Genomic DNA, 18,502 nt, shown 5'->3' on the forward strand with positions numbered 1-18,502 from the left:
AAAAAAAAAGACCTAGGATCAGAACTTTTCTCACGGGCCATGAGAACAAACTGAAAGTTGTCAGAGATACAACTGTCTCATTACCTACTAATAATTAATCAGTTCATAATGGCATCATACCACATACAGAGTAAGAGCTTGACTCAGAAGAACCTTTCCTTCCCATGGACAAAGAACAGGAAAAGTGTTGTTAACGGGCAAGAAAGAGGAATGTTGCTTAAGGTGGCACACAGGATTTCCAGCATGATGGAAGACTGAACTAACAGGAGGACTGAATCATAAATACCTTCATAGCTGTATTGATAGACCTCTTCCAGGTAGACAGTGGGCCATCGAAGATCTGAAAAGTCCAGGCTGAAAAACCCCAAATTAGGATTTCCTCTCTGCATCCTTAGGGAATATGGGGAATCCTCAGGGCAGTATTCCATTTCAGTGATGCCTTTAAAAATAGCCATTGTAGGAAGCACAAAAGTATTTGTGAAGGTAAGTGTGAGCTGTGGAAGCACTGACAGAGCTTGGAGGCCAAGAGCAATGTCCAAGGCAAGCACAGCAGGAAGTCTTAGCTAAGCAAGCACCAATTCACACCTGTTGCCTGAAGTCTATTCACAGGAGCTAATAATAAAAACTTTGCATTTAAACAGAGCTCTTCATCCCTTGTGATCCCAAAGCACTCAGCAAATTACACATGCAAAGGTCACATCAACTGGTGCTGAAATCCAGCCTGCCCTGGCCATAACAATAAGAAGGAGGAAAAATATGTCCAAGGACAATAGGGTAAATTCCCACTTGCATGAAATATGCCTGGTGCTTTCCAGTGCCCACCCAGAGCAATGATGAACAACCCAAACTACTGCAGAGTATTCTGATATTCCTTTGGTTTACCCTGGGAAGAAAGAGAAGGAAAACGTGGGGGAAAAATAAGAGTGAAAGAGAACCGATGACACTGTTTGAATTCAGTTCTATGGTTCCAAAGAGTCTACGTGTTTTAAATCTGCTACTTAACTTGTTAAGCCATCCCCTCTAACATGCCCTTTCTGTGGATTAGGTGTGCTGTTTATTCATTGTTTCAAGGCAATGAAATGACTCACACTGAGTCTGTTCCCAGGAAATCTTGCCAGGTGAGGGAGGGTGACATTTACTAGGGGACCTATTAAGTGGAATATACTGCAATAATGCAATCAAAACAGAAAACTCAAGTTCTGCTACGTGGCCCAAGCCTTATCACTCCATCTCGGGGCAGTGCTGCATATCTGTGAGCAAGGCACAATGAATCTGTTCCACTGTGCAACCCCGAACAATCCCTTCTCGCGGCTCCTGTACCTTAAATCAAGACAAGAAAAGGCCAAAGGAGTTCTGAAATGGCCTATTCAATGGGCCTGGGTGGGGTAGGGCAAAGACGTAATCTACTACATTCTCCCAACACACAAGTCCAATTGCTCACACCCAACAAAACCACTTGCACAACTTTGTTGATTGGTACGGCCTCTGTCGGAAGCCAATACGTACCTTTGTAGCTGCCTTCAGCCAAGTAGATGATGCATACGTCCTTGCACTTAGCAAATATGCTTCCATCTGTCCCTGAGAAATATCCACAGAGTGACATCAGGTGGTGGCAGCTAGAGATCCAGTACACCTAGTTCCAAGGCAGAGATATGCTTACAGGTCTATGGGTCCTCTTCCCTTTTCCTAAACAAATTAGAGCTTATTCCACAAGTTTTATGTTGAAAATAGTGAGAAAAACAATTCACTTGCTAAGTTATGTGCTTGAATTGTCATTTAAATTAAAACAGATGGAGTGAATGGCCTTTTGAGGATGACTCAGTTGCCTCAATATACATTTTCAGTGCTATACTTCCACCCATGAGTTTTAGAATATCTTACTTGGTTTCTCTGTGTCATTTCAGAGTGGAATTCACCTTCTACAAGTTCTGTGGTCATATTTGTCTGTCCATAAAAAAAAAACCTCAGCTGTCCTAGGACCTCTCAAATATACTAGCATCCTATACATAGGATCCAGCATCAAGCCTCAAGCGTTCATTTCAAGGTGAGCTGAATCACCCTGATATTGGAGCCTAGTGCCATTAACAATGGCCTTTATTGTCCCATTTAGCCTACAGCTGCTGCTCAAGAGATGAAGTATTTCCTATAAATCCTGTTTCCTTGTGCTACCCACATATGAGTATCCTGAATATCCTATATTCTCTCATGTAACATTGTCTACCTGTGAGCAGCTGAATTAAGCTTCCTATTGACAATATCGACTGTCGCTTTACTGTTGTGGGAGGTTATGCACCAGTGATACATTTGCACTCCTACATTTGTAAATCTAAATGTAGGTGCATTATTTTCAGGCCAAGTGCCATCCCCAGTGCTATAAGATTGGAAACACTGCAGTTCTGGATATTCTTCTTCCTGTGCTCACATACACTGATGGGCTCTTTCCAGATTCTAGGATTAGTTCTATACCAGCTACAATTTCATCACTATGTATTAAATGGTTTCCTTGCTAACAAAATTATGTTTCAGTAGAACACCTCCATATTTTAAAACAGAGACCATCATAGCCCGAGTTAATCTTTTTAACCATAGACTAGAATAGCTCAGAACATAGTAGACTGTAATGGAGGACTCTGTAAACCCTCTGGAAACCCTGCTGGCCACTGTAGAAAAGTCCTATAGGGCACATGGCTTCCCATTACGGATTCTCAACCAGGACTTTGAGCCTTGGTTTGGATTTATCCTGAAGTCTGTACCTTGCTTATAAACAGTGATCCAGTCATTCAATCTGTCAGTTCTGTAGGGAGATGTAAGTAGTCACTGCCATTTTGGTTTACCCCTGGCTATGGGAGCATGCATATTAGCAGTTTGCTACCCTAGAATTCAGCCTATTACGTTCCAAGGGTTGGGTTAATTTACCTAAATTATAGCCATTTGAAAATCCACACTGTATTTTAAATTACTAATCTATCATACAATATAAGAAATGAATACACAAGTATGTATGCATGTGTCAGGCCTTTCTGTTACAAGGTTGGAGTCACAAGGCACATTTTGGAATTTTTGGCCTGTTTTGCTATGGGTAGAAGATAGAAAATAGCTAATGTAATGTAACTAGTTATGTAATTGATAGGCATTTGAAATTTTCTGTTCCCAATGGAGGCATCTGATGAAAACAAGCAAACAGCAGATGAAGATGTATGCTAAGATAAAAATATTAGAACTGTTTCTGTTCTTTTCTCTTCACCTCGTTTCTGAGCTTTTAAAGTACCTTAGGAGAGACATATGAGGGAAAATGAGTGAATCCATTCCAGACAGAATTGGACAGAGTATAACAAGCTTGCTGAAATGAAACTGAAACAGCCTCTGTGGTCAGCAAAGCCTCTACTTTCCAACGTGACTGCTCTGAATCAATCACAACCCAGCAAGAGGCAAAATAATAATATTATTAATAATAATAAAAAAACAGCTCATACAGCATGAGGCAACTTTAGACACGAATCCAGTCACAACCATGCACAACACAGAAATAAAGCCTTAGTCTTCCTTTGCTTTGCTCCAAACAATTCTATGATTCCATGGTTGTATGAAAAGGGAATGTGTGAGATCAGCAGTATTTCATGGGACGGTAGGCAGAGCTGACCATGTAAGAAGCTGGAGAAATCACAGGTGAGATTCACCTGAGTGAATGTAGAGATTCTCACTGGAGCTGTTATCCCGTGGCTCTCTTCATAATGGAGAGAAATAGGCATCCAGTGTGGGATTCTCTTGTGCAAAAAACTATGGTGCTTTGGGTACCTCCATCCTCTGTCTTAGGTTTCTGCTCCAGAAGGGACCAGATCTCCTGCATGTCACTCTGTCACATCTGCAAGCCCTTCACAGATGTCTTAAAAGCCCAGGCTGTCTCAAATGGTACTAGATGCCAATGTTTATGCAGGTGAATCATGGCTTTAGGGAGCAGTTCGTCGTCTTCTCTTAAAGGTATCACGGGGCCAATTCAGCTGTCTAAGTGTAAGTGTCTAATGGAATCTGAGAAGTCTGAAATTATTTTATTTTGCCTCCAGCTGCAGCTCCAGCAAGATGCAAGAATCCTGTAGTCATTATGTCACATCTGGCGGACCTCTGCAGATGTATCAGATGCCCTCTAACATCTCAATTGGCTCAAGATGCCTGTATGTGTGTAACTAAATCAAGCTCTTAAAATCCCACTTTGCCATGTACCCCGTTAGCTCAATGCCTGGGCTAATGTATTCAGATTTGAGCATCTACTATGTCCTCATATAAAGCTGAAAGAGATTATTTTTGTCCAAGGACAGGGGAATGACTTTAGAGAGCTCAGCTCAGAGACAAAGATTCCTAAATGGAGTTTCCATATGTGGGCACCTCCTCATGCAATGAACTCCCTCTATGGCCAGTAGAATTGTATTTACCTTAAAATTGGTGTCTAGTCCAGGACAGACAGCCCCATGATACTTGTACTGGGGTTAAATATGACACTGGAACTGTGGGAGCTCTGTCTCTTTGGGGAGTGAGTGCAAGGGGCATATTTAGTACTATTTTTTATTAGCTGACAAATGGACTCCACTTGGAAATCTGGGTTAGACCATGAGTGTGGACACCTTTGAAAAAGGTTCTAGCTATGAAGATATGGAGGTGAATGTCTTGAAAGCCAATTTGCTGAAGTCACATAGACCTGCCAGCTTCCCAAAAGCTATGGATGGAGTGACCAGTGCTCACTGCAACAAAAGGAGTTGGCTCCTCTACTCCTGAAATGTAAGTCGAGACAAATCCACTGTGTAGCAGCATATAAATAACATTATAGGCAACCTGTCAAGATAAATTAAGATAAAATGTATGCTTTCTTCTTATCCTCTCCTCCTTCTTAATGGTGTTGAAAGAAAGCCAGAGTTGTGTTCTACTTGCCATTTAGAGGCAACATTTGTTGGATTTTACTTTTACTTTCAAACTGAGAAAAGCATCAAATAAGGGGAAACAAGTTTAGGTTCTCATAAGCCATGTCAGGCCTCTAAATAAAATGCCTTCTTTAGTCTTCTTCCCTTGGCTTCATTGTATATCCCCAGTCATAAGGAGGACCTTATTACTGCAGACTCTGTACAAACTCTGAGGTCTTTCTTTGCTCTTCCTTTCAAGTTCCCAGTAAAACATGTCAGTAGGGGTCCTTTGTCTGATATGAATGTAAACATAGAATCACTGAATTACAGAATCGCTCAGGTTGGAAAAGACCTTCAAGTTCATCAAGTCCAAACACAAGACCATCAAGTCCAATCACAACACCTGAGGTTGAATGCTGTTTCTACTATCAGATCACTTAATGATCAATAGGAATATTCCCAATGAGCCTTTTACATACACAGTCATGTAGGGATTTGACTTTTTTATCTCAACAGAACAGTTTTGCTAGAAGATTGCTTTCCTACAGCCTCAGATAGAAGATTCAAATCTCAAGAGTTATTAGGACTGCATCCTTCATGCCACTAGTTTTCCTTGGAGGCTTCCCAGCCTCAATTAACCAAATGATTGACCTTATGAGAACTGATGAGAATCCAGCCCATCATGGGAAATGACAAGAGCAGCCTTCCATCAAATTGAGCTGTTTTTTAGAGTGCATGTTAATAAGTAATTGTTACTAGAACACTTGTAAGACCAATGGCATGCTTGGTTTTAGACAAAATGTTTTTGCAAGGGGAAGTTCAGGTTGGATACTAGGAAGAACTTTTTCTCAGAAAGGGCAGTCAGGCAGTGGCACAGGCTGCCCTCAGAGGTGGTGCAACTATCATCCCTGGAGCTCTTCAAGAACCGTGTAGATGTGGCACTGAGAGACATGGTTACCGGGCATTGTGGGGTGGGTTGGAGTTGGGTTTGGTGATCTTAAAGTTCTTTTCCAACCTGAATGATTCTATGATTCTCTCATTCTATGAAAACATCCCCATTTTGTGAAGAAGCAACAGCAGATCTTCCACCCTCTGCAATGAGCAAGGGTTGATGCCAACAATGTGAGATGAAGAGCTGGCATCTGGCAATGAGTTGTTTGTTTTCCTTCAGCATCTGATGTAAAGGCTTGGTTTGGGGAAGAGAAGTCTGGCAGCAGTCACAAACAGAGTCTGGGCAGAGCAAAATGTTTACAAGCATCTCCTTTGCTCCCATTATGAATAGAGGACTTCATATCTGTACCCATATTTAAATCATTCCATTGTCTGCCTCTAGAATCTTAAACTAGGCAGAGAAGTAGTCTTATTAGCACAGAAAGTCCTATGTGCATCAGAATCTCTGTGTTTTGTGTTTATATATTTGCATGTTAGAAATGAGGAAAGGTGATTGGGAATAAGGGTAAGAGGAGAATGAGAAGAGGGGAGATGTAATGAAAGTCTGAAGTCTAAGGCAGGCATCACCTGTTCACACTGCAGCATTCCTTCCTGAAATGCTGGCCAAGAAGCCCAGGGGATTGGGATAATTGAAAAGCAAAAGTGGGACGGTCTTTAGATGGGTTTTTAATCTTTCCACAAAAGCTGCTAAAATCTGAATGGCCCTCCTGAGGCCACATTTGATTGCCACAAATTCCCATTACATTCCTGGGAGAAGTAGCTCTCACATTAAAGTTCCTTATGAGTCCTTGTAAAAACGGAGTCCTTCAGCCACCTCCTCACAGCTGCCAGGAACACCCATGGCACTTCCCCACCTTTTAGTTTCCATGCCAGAGCACGGTAGCCACACTCGGCAAGGGAGCCACATGGCTAGACCAGCATAGAAAAGTGGTATTTGTGGACTTCTTCCTGCGGTATTTATGGTTAATGAAGATATATGACATTATAAAACTTCAGTGTTGTGAGGCCTGCAGAGTTCTTCCCATGCAAAACTTTGCCATAATATTCAGCTTTTCCTCCAACTGCAATAAGGTATGTCATCACCCTCTCCACTCCTCCATCCTTCATTATGAAGAAATTGCTGATCCTTGGACAAGGATCTCTGACGCATGAAATGGAACTAAAAACATGGGAAATATTGTCCCCCAATCTTTACACAGAATCACAGAATCACAGAATCACAAGGGTTGGAAAGGACCTCATTGAGTCCATCCCCCTGCTAAAGCAGGTACCCTACAATAGGTCATACAAGTGGGTGTCCAGATTGGTTTTGAATATCTTCATAGGAGACTACAGTGCCTCTCTGGGCAACCTGTTCTGGTGCTCCGTCACCCTTACCATAAAGAGGTTCTTCTTCATGTTAGTATGGAATTTCCTTTGTACAAGTTTTGGGCCATTACTCCTTGTCCTGTTGCTTCACATTGCCAAGAAGAGCCTGGCCTCATCCATTTGTCTCTCACCTCCCTTCTGATATTTATAAATGTTTATCATATCTGGAAACATTTATCAGATCTGATTAGAGCATCCTAATCTGTTTATGTCTTCAGAGGTAAGAACTGAATGTGCAGACTTATCTCATACACTCTAAAAAAAAGGATCTGGGAAGGGGTTGGTAGCTTGGTGGGTTGTTATACTCAGTTCTAGCTCTGAGGTTCACAGGTGGCATTTGAGTGGCAGATGGCAATATCAGTAAGTAAATAATCTTAGCAGAAGTGATATTCACCAGCAGAAATTTTTGAAACCTTCAAATAGTGAGAGAAATTTAAGAGAGATTTCTGCTTAGCAGGTCAGCTTATAGTAGTAGTAGTAGTAGTAGTAGTAGTAGTAGTAGTAGTATTGGCCTCATTGATTTGCAATATTGAGAATAATACCTGTGTGCTTCGAATAAAAGCCTGGCCTGAAAACTCTGGGAAAACTCCAGATTGAATATTGTTTGTCTCCAGAACTGTGAATTTAATTCAACAAGAGCTAATCTACGGATGTGTTCTTCTGTTCTGAAAAGATATATGCAACTAAAGGTTTATATAATTCATTGTTTAATAATAATTCCTTATATTGCTTTCTACTTAAAAAACCAACTTCTGTCAGGACACAAATTCTCCTACACATCTGCAAACTCACCATCTTAGTGAGGCATCTGCATTTTCTTCACATTACCTCCCAAAGTGTGGGAATGGAGTAAATTATTTGCACTTCTCAGTCACTCTGCTGCTGAGATACCAGGAAAAGAAATACAGCCTAACTCTATTTAGCTCAACATTTAAAAACAAAGTAATATTCCACCAAAGTGGGCAGAATATTAAGGAGTAAAATTTTAAAAAGTTAAATTTTTTACCATCATCCATTTCCATAGTTTAATGAGGTCAGTCCATAAACAACTGAACCATAACAAATGCACCAATTGCACTCATCTTTGTCTCTCTTCATGACTTGCTGTTTATATGGTGCCCATAACAGAAAGTGTTTCTAATAAGCTTCGATCTGAAATTCTGTGAAAAACAGTGTTTGTAAGCTTTGAAATTATCAAACCTAGGTATGTTTGTATAGATGAGATTGACTGCACCTTGAAGGTGCACATCTCTCTTGATTACATTACCATGCACATCATGGGAGAACTCAGAATGACTCAGTGAAGTATTTTTCAACTCAACCTGTGTCTTTCTGAACTGTATCTGAAGACAAGTCAGGAAATCTTTGGCATTTATGATGACACCAGCCAGCTATCATTGTGCTACTGAGTCAAAGACATGATTTTCCTAGAGTTTTCGTATAAACTAAGGCTGGACTCAGGTAGACATAGGTCTCTGGTGATGCTTGAAAAGCTTGAGTTTGTCTAAGACATCATATGGATAATATGACAATGGACTTTTGGGAGAACTGTGCCCATTGGAGCACCAGATGAAATTCCTCAGGGCACCTATATGCAAATCCCAAAGTTCAGCTGTCTTTATGAGCTGAACTTTGGGGTCTAGATGAAGCTAATCCTACCCCATACTAGGCATTAAAAAAAAAATCCTTTTAACTATTCTTGATTGAGTGAGACTCAATCTATTCTTAGTTTGGCCTTTGTGCAAACTAGTATGTTCTTATTCAGGTTTAAAACATTTTGTTGGCCATGCTACTAATAAATATGCTCTATAAGGAGTAGAGTACATTTGATCCAAAGGACCTTTCAATTCCAGAGATCATCCTTTATCTAGACTTGATAAATATATACTTTAGGGTGAGTGCATTCCTAATATTACACAGAGAGGAATGAGAAAATAGGATAAGGAAGCTGAAAGATCCAACACAGCTTGTGAAAACAAGTGGAGGGAGGCCAAACACATCTGCATGGGAATGTCAGGCAAAAATCCAAGGATAGAAGGGCAATGACAAGACAATTGTTTGGATAAGTGAAAATATGATATATGGTACATGGACAACATATCCCTGGGGAATGAGAAAATAGGCTTTCTAACAGCACAGGTATGTGGACATAGGCAAGAGATTTCAAAAGCTGCAAGTTTTTAACAAAGCAGAACAGAAAGAAGAGATGCCATAAATATATGAATTAAGATAATAGGAGAGACTTTATAAGATAAAAAAGGATTTTTCATCGTTCTTGCATCAGTATATTTGATTTAAAAAAAAAAAGATAGAAGGATAAAATCTAGCTTTTTGTACATAGGAGTAAATTGTTAGAAATATTTTTTAACATGCACATGAATTCTACCTCTCTAATTCATCTCAATCTAATCTTATTTTTTAGACACTTCTGTTAAACTGATTGTAGAACAGCTTAAAATTGTCCAACTTTGTAAAGAAAATTTATCCTATTTTTTCATGGAAAAAAATTAGAATTCCACATGCAATCAGTTTCGATTCGAGAGAAACATGATGGCTTTTTAATATTTTTCATTACAGATTGTGTGACTGTTTAAGCAATGCTGAAGGCAGACTGCTGCTAAATCCTAAAAAACACTGAAGATTGGGAGTATTACAGTGTTATGTTAAGAAGTGGAGAAAGCGCTAACTTAAGTGGCCCGTGGGGAATTCATTTAATATCAGTTCCAGAAGAAGAGGGGAGTGATGTTAAAACTAAATCAGGAAGAAAATGAAGGGAAGTATGTGCCTGGCATTGGTGAATATGATTTTGAGGACAAAATTTCTAATCAGCTAAAAGTTAGTTTCATGTGCTGAAGAAATTTCAGATTTGATGAGAGACCTTTGACTTAGTGCTTGTTATTTGAGGACTGGTTTCTTGGTAGGAGGAAAAGCGCAAGTGTTTTCTCTCTGGAATTGATATCTTTCCTTTCCAGTAATCAGTTAAAAAAAAAAAAAAAAATCCAGGGAAAAATAAACAGAAGGGAAACATGATACCATTTTTCTAATCTGGAGACAGTAGCATATAAAGAAAACAAGCCAAACTCCCTGTCCATTAGGAACAAGATAAGAGACCTTAAACTTCAGTCAGGGAGAGCCAATTTTGAAACTGGGGGGAGTTTTTTGCTAATGGAATTTTTTAATAGTAAAAATAATGAAACAGTGGAGCAGATTATGGGGAGTAGATCTGTGGGCATTTATTGATTGCCAGTGCTGACTTAGCTGTTCCCTTCTCAGTAAACAGAGTGAATGGCTTCCTGAGATTCCCTTGAGCCATATTTTCTAGGATATTTTTATTTGCATTTTAATCCCCTGAAATATCAGAAGAGTAAATGCTGTATAAATTACATAACTTGCTGTAGGACGCATTTCAAAAAGCAGCTGTCAAATAGGAGCCATCACCAAATAAAGACCTTTGCAGCTGAAGCTGCTGAAGGGCTTTCACAAGCTGTGAGCTTGGAGAGCTTTCAGAAAGGATTTGAACATCAACCGAAAGGAAAAGTCCCACTAAATTTAGGATGATGATGCAACTAATTGTAGAATGCAAAGCAAGAGGCATGAAGGGGCAGTTATAGTGTCAGGTGTTCTGCTGTCCATCAACATCTGATATTGATCAGACCCTTGGCTTGAGTGTTTTGGTCAACTGAGATGAATTTGTGCTCATTCTTTTTGTGATACAAAGATGGTTTTCTATATTTGTTTGTAAAACAAACAAGCAAACAAGCATAGGCAATAAAAAATGCTCTGCTTATGCAATCAGCTACATGCCTTGGCCATGCTTCGAGATGCTTCAGGATAGACTATTTGCATACTGGCAGGAGTTTGGCTTTTGCAAGTATAAGCACAGCTAAATAAAGTCTTGTGGCTTTCCAGAGGCTCTGACTGCAAGCCAGGGCATTTTGTATCTTTCTGAAAAGGCTAAATAGGCCTGTGCCTTTTTTTCCCATTCCCACAAAACTCCAAGGAGTTTTCATCATGTGAGCCTCCCAAAGGATTAGGGGAGCTCCAGCCATTGCCATGCCTTATTGAAAGTGTAGCTGGCAAAGAGAGAGAGGAAAACCTCTTAGAGGTCATCCAGACCTTGCTTTCTCCCCATGCCCATCCCAAAGGGTATGGCAATGAGAAGATATTTCAGCTAGCTCTGAATAGTCTCATGTTAATCCAGTTATAGCTCTTCTGGGACCTCAGGTAGTTGATTTGCCTCTGTCTTAGCTTAGTTCTTTCTATCCAGTGCTGCATTATGCTGCATAAATGTACCCTCCAAGGAAAAAAGGATCCCACAACACAGCAATACTTGCAGATGCAAGAAACAAAACAAAACAAACAAACAAACAAAAATAACTTAAAAAGTTGAATTTCTGTAGGTGTAGGACACATAACTGTGTATAAATGGAAGCATGCAAGAAATAAGGATTTAATGACACTAATAAGATATAAGAAGATGTAAAGAAGAGCATGTCAGATGATTCCAGCACTGGAGAATATTATTCACATAGGTTTACAACATCAGTCACACCATGATCCCTGTGGATCCCTTCCAACACAGAATAATCTGTGGTTATACAATTCTGTGAACAGTTGAGAAGACTATGAAGAAGACTGTCGAGAGCTTATTTGTATTCGTAGATTGATTAGAACAATGAGAACAAAGACTGAAATAGATCTCTGAGGATCATATGATCTACCCTTTAGACCCAAGATAATTGTCAGGAATAAGTTGTATGTATGACCCTACTGACCTCAGTGATCCCTCCCAGGAGAATCAGGACAATGAAGAGATTCAAGCTAACATGATGTTTGCACGCTCTGGGTAAGCAGAGAATGCAAGGTTGATACACCTCAGCGGTCACAACTCTTGGTTCAGAATCCCAGAACTTCTGACATCAGCATCTCTGGAGGTGTTCAAGGCCAGATTGGATGTAGCCCTGGGCAGCCTAATCTATGATTTGGTGGTTGGCAACCCAGCTTGCAGCACAGGGCTTGGAAATGGACGATCTTTGAGCTCCCTTCCAGTTAAAGCCATTCTATGATTCTCTGAATATTAGCTTAATATTATTTGGATTTTTTATTTTATTTTTATAGTTTCGAATATTTCACGAGAAGTGTTTTGAAATGGCAAATAAATTCTAAATATATTTTTAAAAAGAAAAAAAATCACATGACTGTGAATGGAAACGATGAAAAAAAATTAAGTATCATTTGTATTTACACAAATTTAATTTATGAGAGATGAAGCTTAGAATAAGCAGTATTCACATGTGCTAGAGAGGTACTGTAAAAGAAACACTGCTTGAAGCAGGACTAGGTGTGGGGAGATGAAAAATGACAGAAGGAAAAATAAAGCTGATGATTAGGATATATTTCCTGCAAATCACAAATACCAGATGACTGAGAGTTTCCCAAGGGAAAGGGTGGGAAATCTCTTCCCTTTGGCTATTAATATTGGATTATGTCCTGTGGGACAATATCACAAAACCCACTATCATGAATGCCAGCTCAGGTTATCATTTTTTTGCCTGGAAATAATTTATCCAAACATGCTGTGTGTTGAATTTTGCTCTTTAAGCAATAGCTTTCCCAGCTTGCATAAAAGCATTTAAGCAGTTCCAACCACCTCATCCTCTAAAGACATTTTTCCAAATGTTCAGCTATTAAAATCCATCCAATAAAATTCTAACTGGAAGAAATAAAAGTTCTGGTCAAACAAATCATTTGCTGGTGCATAGTATTTTGACACTCTGCTCTGTAAACTGTTTTAGAGTGTCACGTTAGAATATTTAAATAATAATTATTACAATAATAGCCACTTTACCATGTCACTTTTTGACTGCATTCTTTCCTTGAGAGAAATTTAGTTAGAAGTTGCCAAATTACTGAAAACATTAAGCCTGGTAGAAAGGGTTGGCCTCTTAGAGACTGCATTTTGCATTACGCTTTTTATTAACATTATCTGTTTCCAAAATCCTTCCCTTTCTCTGGGAAATGCCATGTTTTTAAAAAGTTCAGCTGGAGAGAGTGAACGGCTTTTATTAAACGCAAACCTTATGGATTTTCACTTCTGCTACTTAATGATTTGCTTGTCATTATGAAATGGGATTAAGTATTTTACAAGGCAAAGAAGTTAATACTTTTCAGACAGTGAACAACAAATCTCTCCTGCACCAGATATTTGGGCAGCAAGTGCTCTTAAAAAGCTCAGTCGATTCAAACTGACGCTACTGGCATTAGTTTTCTTTTCTGAGTTGCTTCTGCTATTATTATGTGAAATACAGTAGCTCCTGGAAATCCCAAGAAGGCGATAGCCATACAGTCTTTGGTGTTACACATATACGTAACTGGAAATGTTCCCTGTCTCTAATGCTTTACAGGAGTCATCTCTTCAAGATAAATACACAGCTGCCTTGCTTTATGTAAACTCTCAGGTTACCCTCAGTGGTCCACGAAGAGGGCATCTCATTTCATCCACCACACAGACTTCTCACAGAATCACAGAATGGCTGGGGTTGGAAGGAACCTCAAGGATCATGAATCTACAACCCCCCTGCCACAGGCAGGGCCACCAACCTCCACACTTCTTACCAGCCCAGGCTGCCCAGGGCCCCATCCAACCTGGCCTTGAACACCTCCAGAGATGGACGGGGCATCCACAGCCTCTCTGGGCAGCTGTTCCAGCACCTCACCACTCTCTCTGTAAAGAACTTGATTTCAGAACTTTGGTGTCAGATTCTCATCCATGTGTACCTACATCCATCTGAGATGCCTCAGTTGTCTCAGACATCTTCCTGGGTTTGGGGAACAGCGCGTACACCTACGGAACCCATTTACAGCGGCAACTGGAAGAGGGTGAGATGTCCAACAGCATCTATAATTGCCGTATTTTTTAGGCAGTGATTCACAGCTCTATTTTGCCTATTTTAAGATGCAAATACTCTGTTTTTATTGCATGTAGAAGGAATAGATTATATAGTTTGCTTGGAGAAAAAAAGGTTAATCCTTAGGCAGCATAAGCAAGAAAAGTTAAATTCTGCCTTCAGTGTAAAAACTATGAAAAAAATGTGAGAAAACAAATGCTGGCAAATTTCAGAGCGCAGAAGTTTAGCAAAGGTTATGCAAGAAGTCTGTGGCAAATAAAGCAATGTCATCTTTTCCTCTTGAATACTGCACAAATGTTTTAGCTATAAAATTTGCCCCTTGTTATGAAAGGTTTACATTTTGTTCTCAAAGGTTTCAGCTGGTCCAGTCATTTAGGCAATGCCTTAGAAGGCTTTATATTTAAGTCCACGAATCTTTGCTTATGTTTTTGGGGACAGGGGCAGGGTAGTTTGGCTGAGAACAATAAGGATTTTGCCATCATAACACTGAGCTTTACAATACATTACTTTTAGGTGTCTGCATCTTTTCTTAATTTCCACAGATCCAAATTGATCAAACTTTGGTGTCATGTTTAGAGATACAAGGAAACACTTCCTATGCTTGGTAATCACAGCTATGGACCTGTGCTTCAGAAATGCTAAGAGGAAAATATGTCTAAAGCTAAGCTTGTAACACCTTACCAAATGTAAGGAGAATGTGACTGTAATTTCTTCTGTGTGGGGATATGATCCTATGAATCATAGAGTTGTGGAATGTCTTAGGTAGGAAGGGACCTTAAAGATCATGTAATTCCAACTCCCTTGCCATGGGCAGGGTTGTCATCTACTAGATCAGGCTGCCCAGGATCCCATCCAACTTAGCCTTGAACACCTCCAGGAATGGAGCACCTACAACCTCTGTTTCAATTCCAGTGCCTCCAGGACCAGCAAAAATGTTTTAGGGAAGCCAGTATCATCAGAACTTACTATTCTCTCTTCTTAAGATCATTTCATTTTCACCAATAAAGGTCCATGTTGCTGGTTAACAAAGAAGGATAGAAGGATTGTCATATTCCACATGAATAATTCACAGAAGATGTGTAAATAGCTCATGGAAAAAGTCCTGGAACTCAGACCTTGTTCTTTTGAGAGGGACCTAAAAAAACTGTGGTGATGAGTTATACTTTCCATTTAGCTGCTTCTCCATTTTGGACCACCTTTGAATGTCATTTTGACCTGACCTACCAAGCTAAAACCAGAAGCACTGACCTAGCTTTTCACCCTCTGCTACAGCCTGTATTTTGGTGGTCAGAACTCGTTAGACTGTGTTAGAGAACTAAGATAACCAGGGCATTGCTTGAACATGATCATCCATGTTGTTTGATAGGGCTGTGCCTGTTAGAACACTTCAGAACAGAACATGGCTTAAAGAACTTTAAAAAACAGAGATAATTCCTATAGGCAAGATAGCCTATTGCCTTCAGGGAGGGGAGGGTTCAACTGTACAGATATAGATTGTTTTGTACTTCTTGCCCAAGGTCTATAGGACAAAGCCAGTCCTGTTTTAATTACGAACAACCAAGACCATGATGGTCCTTTAAAGGCAGAGAAAGGAATAGGTCCATATTTTTCTCCTACAGTGCAATACCTCAGAACGGGTAATTTTCCCCAGATGAGAAAAAGGGTTGGCTATACTGACTGCCTGTAACACAGCAGATTAAGGTTTTGCTGAATCTTGATATAGTACATCATAGCTGGCAAATAAGCAATTTACAGTTTACCCAGATCTACCTCTGAAGAGCTTCTATCTAATTTCTCATTATACATCTCTGTGCAGTTATGTATCCCTGCCTAGTAATTATTCATCTAATCCTAGCAGACAGAAACTTTCTTGTTTACGTTCATCAGCTGGATTAGCTCAGTGAGTCCTGTAAAAGGACCAGACACTTTAGTTTCCTGCCATCCAGAAATAGTTGGGCTACATCATCGCAGACAACTGGGGATCAGGCCTAGCCAGCATGGGCTCACAAAGGGCAGGTCCTGTTTGACCAACCTGATCTCCTTCTATGATCTAGTGACCCATCTGGTGGATGAGGGAAAGGCTGTTGATGTAGTCTACCTAGATTTCAGCAAAGCCTTTGACACTGTCTCCCACAGCATTCTCCTGCAGAAGCTAGCAGCCTGCAGCTTGGATGGGTGCACACTTGGCTGGATAAGGAACTGGCTGGAGGGCTGGGCCCAGAGAGTGGTGGTGAATGGAACAAAATCCAGCTGGCAACATGTCACGAGTGGAGTTCCCCAGGGGTCGGTGCTGGGGCCTGACCTCTTCAATGTCTTTATTGACGACCTGGATGAGGGCATTGAGTGCACCCTCAGTAAGTTTGCAGATGACACCAGGTTGGCTGGAAGTGTCGATCTGCCTGGGGGTAGCGAGGCCATACAAAAGGGATCTGGACAGGCTGGAGAGCTGGGCTGAAGCCAATGGGATGAGGTTCAACAAGACCAAATGCCAGGTCCTGCACTTTGGCCACAATAACCCCAGGCAACACTACAGGCTTGGGGTGGAGTGGCTGGAAGACTGCATAGAGGAAATGGACCTGGGGGTATTGATTGATGCTCGGCTGAACATGAGCCAGCAGTGTGCCTGGGTGGCCAAGAAGGCCAATGGCATCCTGGCTTGCATCAGGAACGGTGTTGCCAGCAGGAACAGGGAAGTGATTGTCTCCCTGTACTCAGCTCTGTGAGGCTGCACCTCGAGTACTGTGTTCAGTTTGGGGCCTCTCACTGCAAGAAAGACATTGAGCATGTTTAAAGAAAGACGACAAAGCTGGTGAGGGGTCTGGAGCACAGGCCTTATGAGGAGCGGCTGAGGGAGCTGGGATTGTTCAGTCTGGAGAAGAGGAGGCTCAGGGGAGACCTTATTGCTCTCTATAACTACCTGAAGTGAGGTTGTAGTGAGCTGGAAGTCAGCCTCTTCTCTTGTGTAACTGGTGATAGGACTAGAGGGAATGGCTTCAAGCTGCACCAGGGGAGTTCCAGGCTGGACATTAGGAAATGCTACTTTTCTGAAAGAGGGGTCAGGCAGTGGAATGGGCTGCCCAGGGAGGTGGTGGAGTCACCGACCCTGGAGGTATTCAAGGAACGTTTGGACTTTGTGTTGAGGGACATGGTTTAGTGAGAACTATTGGTGATGGGTGGACTGGATGATCTTGTAGGTCTTTTCCAACTTTGGTGATTCTTTGATTCTGTGATCATCTGAAAGCATCCACCCACTGTACAGAGTCCTAGCTGACTTCTAAATCAAAACAGCTAGTGTTTAGATGCCTAGAGTTGGATGCAGGAAAAATATCCTGAACTGTGTAGAACTTGATTTGTAATTGAATTCATCCAAGTTTTCCCTCTGTGTTTCTCCAGTTTTTCAAGATCCTATTGAATTTTATCCTGTCCTCCAACATACTCACAACTCCTGTCAACACATCAGGTTTCAGACATTTTTAATGCTGAGTTTCATTGTTCAGTGCAACTCACTGGAGGCAGGAGGCATTAATTCCCATATTTCCAAATTCCATGGATATATGGAAGACAGAGTTCTCCTACAACCACTCTGCTGAGGGTTTTCTTTAGCTCAGGCTGTAAGGATTCTGTTATTTGATTTTAAATATTCCAGTCTGATTGAGTAATGGTAGCAGTTCCAGTTTCTGACTTGGGTCTTCTTGTGCATTTTTGCATACATTCTCACAAACCTCTCAGAAATCTCTGCAGTCTCTAATGTGCCTGCCCTACAACAGATGGAAGGATTTAGGCCATATTGCAACTCAGTAATCTTTACCCCATTTTCTCTGCACTGGTGTTTGCATCTAACCACAGCTCTGGGCAACCCCGTGACTTTCATGAATCTCATTCGTAATGCCGATATTCCTCTTCCAATGTTTTGTCTTTCCTCCTCCTTTGCAATGAACATTGCATTCGGACAGAAGACATGTTTTCTTTACAAAACAGTCAAGAAATTTGTTTATTATTTCACAACAGCAGAGTAGTAAGCTTATTGTATGATTAGAAGTTCTGAGGGCAAGGCAAAAATGGGATCCAAATATTTTGATGGTAGGGGAATGAGAATATAAAACCTCCAAAGTACCTGATGGCAATGAGGTACATCCAAGGCAACTATTCACCCCTATTTTACACGGATTCTTTAATGTGTAACTCAGATTCTCTTCACTGTAGTGTAAGGAAAATTGATATTCACATATGTGGATTTATTTGGTGTGGTTTCCAAATGGATCTTTTCCCTGCTGTGTCAGAAACAAGATGACCTTCTACTTTCCAAAAGCCATTGCATTCCTTACTAGATCTGTGGGTTTTAGCACCTTACAAACAAGAGAAAATGCTGATTTCTTAGAGATAGCC

This window comes from Phasianus colchicus, chromosome 6 (assembly GCF_987193195.1).
Source record: "Phasianus colchicus chromosome 6, bPhaCol1.hap1.1, whole genome shotgun sequence".
Classification (NCBI taxonomy): Eukaryota; Metazoa; Chordata; class Aves; order Galliformes; family Phasianidae; genus Phasianus; species Phasianus colchicus.